Raw genomic sequence first — 6,000 nt, forward strand, 5'->3', positions numbered from 1 at the left:
AAATATGAATAAGACTAATAAATTGTATGAGGGATTTACTCTGCTAACAAGGATTATATCTAGAGGGTATTAAAATAGAATAATTTAAAGATGCACAAAATTTCAAAGAATTCATGATGGTGAAACACATTTAGCTGACATAAAATCTAAAAACCCATTTTTTAAAGTAGCAAGACATTTTACAGGTTTTTTTAATTGAATATTCAAATCAAATTTGACACCTCAGGAGAACATCAGCTCTGCTGTCAGAAATCAAAACAGTGATGTATGCTATATTTGGAAAGTAAGTAATAGAATATAAATATATACATATGTTTTTACTGTATTTTATTATGACAGAAATTAATTAACTTCATGAAATATCACTGACAAATGAAATTGTAAAGTATTTGCTTTCTACTTTCCAACCATACTTTTTGTTAATTGGCTGGAAATCTACGTGCCAATCTAATTTTCTTAATGTTAAAGTATAGTACTTTAAAAATGATAAGCACATGGTTCAAAAGCAGATGAAAAAAAGGACATTTAAAATGTTTAAAACCTACTAAGTTATGTTAAATGAAAACTCTTTTTTTTAAGATTTTTTTTAATTTTTAAAAATTTTTATTTTTTTTTTTACTTTTGAGACAGACAGAGCACAAGTTGGGGAGGGGCAGAGAGAGAGTGGGAGACACAGAATCCCAAGCAGGGATCAGGCTCTGAGCTGTCAGCACAGAGCTGGATACACGGCTCAAACCCATGAACCAGGAGATCATGACCTGAGCTGAAGTCAGACGTTTAATCAACTGAGCCCCAAATGAAAACTTTCTATTTTAAAAACCGATCCCAGGGGCGCCGGGGTGGCTTGGTCAGTTGAGCATCCAACTTCAGCTCAGGTCATGATCTCGCGGTCCGTGGGTTTGAGCCCCACATCGGGTTCTGTGCCGACAGCTCAGAGCCTGAAGCCTGCTTTGGATTCTATCTCCCTCTCTCTGTCCCTCCTCCTCTTGCACTCTGTGTGTCTCTCTCTCAAAAATAAATTTTAAAAACATTTATAAATAAATAAATAAACAAACAAACAAACAAACAAACTGATCCCAATATTCAAACTTAGAAAGTTATAGGTTACTTTTACTTTTATTTTTTGTATTTTTTTAAATTAAAGTATAGTTGACACATAATGTTACATTAGTTTCAGGTATACAACATAATGAATTGATAACTATTAAGTCATAGATCATGGAGTAAGGACACAATTGATTAAATAATCCAGTCTTCAGTTTAAAACTTAATTAAACAACACTATTCTATTTTGCCTAGAAAATTTGTTTGGTTCATCCCCAAATTATGTCAGTATAATATTTCTAACTGATCTGTATTCTTAGATACTGTTAAACTGCATAACTGTGAAGCACAGCCTTGAAACAACCTGGGAATGGCTAGCTGCTTTTGAACAAATATCACACACACACACACACACACACACACACACACACAGCACTTCACTGTGTTAGCCAAACTTAAACTATGGTCATCGTAAAACAGTTCTTCTCAGACTCATCTCAAAATCTTAACTTGTAGAATTCATTTTTTTAAAACAGAATGGTAAATGTGGCTATTAGGGATTTAATTATGCCCCTACCAAAATTCATATGTTTGGGCACCTGGGTGGTTCAGTCAGTTAAACGCTGTACTCTTGATTTCAGCACAGGTCATGATCTCATGGTTTGTGAGATCACGCCCTGTATCGGGTGTGGATCCTGACTGGGATTCTCTCTCTCCCTCATTCTCTGCCCATGCCACATTTGTTCTCTCTCTCTCTCTCTCTCCTTCCCTCTTTGCCACCCCCCAAAATAAATAAACTTAAAAAAAATCATATGTTGAAGCCCTAACCCCCCAGTACCCCAGGAGATGACTGTATTTGGAGATGGGGCCATTAAGTTAAAAAGAGGCTGTTAGGGTGGGCCCTAATCCAATCTCACTGTGACCTAATAAGAGGAAATTAAAAGAACATGGAGAGCCACTAGAGGCATGCATGCCCAGAGGGATGATCATGGGAAAAGGCAGCAAGGACACAGGCATCTGCAAGCCAAAGAGACCTTAAGAGAAACCAGTCCTGCTAGCATGACTGTGGTGGGCTTCCAGCCTCCGGAACAGTGAGAAAATAAATTTCTGTTGCTTAAGCCATCTAGTCTGTGGTATTTTGTTATGGCAGCACTAGCAAACCAAGATAGTAGCATATAATGTGCTAGGGCAGAGTGAATATATTTTACGTATACATACAAAGCACAAAAGACAATGGTCTATTTTTTTAGACCACTAGGCACAGAGTACAATAGCCTCTCTTACCAATTTTTGACCTTTTAGTTCCATCCAAAAAGTGTGGGAGAGGAGTATATTACTGAAAAATGTCAAGGAAAAATACTAAGTTACTTAATAAGATAATGCAACCCTGAACTTAACAATTCACAGAAAATTAGAAGAATAGACTCTTTTTAATCAAATCTATTTTGCTGTTTTGGAGTAACAATTACATTTATGAGATCAATTTTGATTAAGTTATTATAATACAAATTGGATAAAATGTTATCCTTGAGGGAATGAAAATTTTTCAGGATTTAGAAAATACTTTAAAGGAACCATAAGTATGGAAAACAATTTTCATGTAGTATTTTATATCTTTTGGAAGGAATACCACCTGTTATTGTTTGTCAAATATTAGAGGTAGATGTGGTATTAAAGATATTACTAAATTGGGGCGCCTGGGTGGCGCAGTCGGTTAAGCGTCCGACTTCAGCCAGGTCACGATCTCGCGCGCAGTCCGTGAGTTCGAGCCCTGCATCAGGCTCTGGGCTGATGGCTCGGAGCCTGGAGCCTGTTTCCGATTCTTTGTCTCCCTCTCTCTCTGCCCCTCCCCCGTTCACGCTCTGTCTCTCTCTGTCCCAAAAATAAATAAACGTTGAAAAAAAAAAAAAAGATATTACTAAATTGCTTCATGTTAGAGGTGAAAAAAGAAATGCTCCAAATCACACAAGTTAGTAGAAGTGCCAAGCTAGAGTCCATACTGTTTTGATTACACCAGTGGTCTGTGATCTGCATTTGGCTATGCACCCATTAAAAAAAAAATTGAGGGGCGCCTGGGTGGCGCAGTCGGTTAAGCGTCCGACTTCAGCCAGGTCACGATCTCGCGGTCCGTGAGTTCGAGCCCCGCGTCGGGCTCTGGGCTGATGGCTCAGAGCCTGGAGCCTGTTTCCGATTCTGTGTCTCCCTCTCTCTCTGCCCCTCCCCCGTTCATGCTCTGTCTCTCTCTGTCCCAAAAATAAATAAACGTTGAAAAAAAAAAATTGAGCATGTGATATATATGTTTGTATATTTATTTGTAACTTAATATATGTATTATTATATTATTGTTATATGACTGGTATAAAATATATACAAAAACAGAAATTTAAAAGGGCATTTATACGGCTTCCAGTTCTGGATAACATGTAGTAGACACACTTGTCCCTATTCCTACTGCTAAGTATAACTAAAAACCCTGGATATTAGATGTTAAGGAAACATGCGTAGACTCTGAAATGTAAAGAGAAGAAGAGAAATTAGCTGAAGACTTTGAGACCCAAGGAATAACACAGAAGTGAGTTCTCTACATTTTCTTTTTGTTTCACATGCCTACACTGGGTACTAGAGAACCCTACAACCTAGAAACACTAATAAATGTAAACAAAAAGCCTTAAAAAAATCTGCTTTCTTCAGCCAAAGGGCCAGGATAGGGGAAGGCAGAAAACTTTGAGACAATAACTGCCCTGCTCCAGCCTGACACCATGGGAAAAGCTGGACCTACACACATCATCAAAGGCTACAAGGGAAGGCTAGAATTTACTCCTTATTACCCCATTATAATTGGCACCCCCCTCACACACCACACACACACACACACACACACACACACACACACACACCCCACTCTTCCCTGGGATGATATCAGAGAAGGCCAAATAGGGAGCCTGGACTGTCTATCCTTCCAGGTGTCAACAGTCTCCTATCAGTAGACAGAACACGATAAACCTAGACTTCTACTCCTCTGAGTGATAATGAGGCATCCCTTCCCCTACTGCTAGATGGTGTCAGCAGAGGCCTACTGGGGAACCTGAAATTCCACACCCTCCCAGCAATGAGGTGACTCTCCTCACTGGAGTGACAACAGAGACTGACGGGACTTGGACTTCCATCTCTACCTGACAGTATTTAGATGGCACCTCCTTTTCAATTCTAGCACAGTGTTAGAGAAGACCTACTGAAACAAAGGATTTAAATGAGATCAAAGTTTCATTATAGAGTATCCAAAATGTCCAGATTACAATTAAAAATCACTGTCAAAACAAGAACCAGGAAATCCAAACTTCAATAAGAAAAGAAAATCGGGGCGCCTGGGTGGCGCAGTCGGTTAAGCGTCCGTCTTCAGCCAGGTCACGATCTCGCGGTCAGGGAGTTCGAGCCCCGCGTCAGGCTCTGGGCTGATGGCTCAGAGCCTGGAGCCTGTTTCCGATTCTGTGTCTCCCTCTCTCTCTGCCCCTCCCCCGTTCATGCTCTGTCTCTCTCTGTCCCAAAAATAAATAAACGTTGAAAAAAAAATTAAAAAAAAAAAAAAAAGAAAAGAAAATCAACAGTTACCACCTCATCTCTAGAAGAATAACAGTTCAAATAACAGTAGATTTCTCCTCAGAAACCATGAAGGCTAGAAGGAAGAGCCATAATGTTGTTTAAGTATTGAAGGAAAAGACGTATCAACACGGAATTCTATATCCAATAAAAATATCCTTTAGGAATAAAGGGAGGGAGAGGGAGATGGAGAGAGAGAGAGAGAAGAATCCTAAGCAGGATCCATGCTCAGTGCAGAGACCAACTCAAGGCTCAATCCCATGACACTGGGCTTATGACATGAGCTGTGATCAAAAGTCAGACACTTAACTGACTGAACCACCCAGGCACCCCTCGTTATGATTTTCTTAATAACATTTTCTATTCTCCTGGCTGCTTTATTATAAGAATACAGTATATAATGCATGTAACATACAATATATGTCTTAATTGGTATTTATGTCATCACTAAGGCTTCTGGTCAACAGAAGACTATTAAGTTTTGGAAGAATCAAAAATTATATGTGGATTTTCAACTGTGGGGTGAGGGGTGACAGCATCCCTAACCCTTGAATTTTTCAAGTGTCAAATGTTTATGTTTTGTGTGAATCTTTAGGACTATATGAAATGCTAAAAAGATTGACTATAATTTTCTAAGACTGCCCTTCATAATAGTTGCCAAAACTGCTGGTTACAATCGCATAGATGCATTTAAGGTTCAAAACTATTTATTGGAAGCTAGAAATGCAGGGAAGTAGAGATCTGGCTCCTTTGTAGTTGATCAGAGAGTAAGAGAAAAGAAAAGAGAAAATAAAGAAAAGAGAAGGGAGGGGAAGGGAAAAGAAGGGAAGGGAAGGACAAGACAAGACAAGACAAGACCCTCTAGAATCATAGCTGTATAGGACTAGGACACAAGAGAGGTCTTGCCCAAAAAGGTTTTTAATGGTCTCAATAGATTTTCCACCATTTCTTTCCTTCCTGATAGAACAAATCAGTTTTACAAGAAGTTAAATAACTTTATAACTTTAAATTGTATCTTATTATTTGGCTGTAATCATAGACTGATAACATTTGTCCAGAACTTATGAGTAGAAGTAGTTTCCAATGTAAGAGGGCATGCTATCTAAATAAAACAAGGTGAACGGGTCCATTTCTGAAGGTGGCCAGCTTTTGTCCCAAATCCTTGGTATAGGGAAATACCAGTGATAGTTCTTCAGGAATCTAGAAAGAGCAGAAAATATCTGGATATTTAACTGGTAGTACTAATGTTTGGTTGTGATGGACAAAGGACAGGAGACAGGTCATAAGTTAATTAAGGCAGTTAAGTCTGCTAAAGTCAAGTATCTAAGAGAAGCCCTGAAGTTTACTTTTGAAACTTTT

This window comes from Leopardus geoffroyi, chromosome B3, assembly GCF_018350155.1.
Source record: "Leopardus geoffroyi isolate Oge1 chromosome B3, O.geoffroyi_Oge1_pat1.0, whole genome shotgun sequence".
Classification (NCBI taxonomy): domain Eukaryota; kingdom Metazoa; phylum Chordata; class Mammalia; order Carnivora; family Felidae; genus Leopardus; species Leopardus geoffroyi.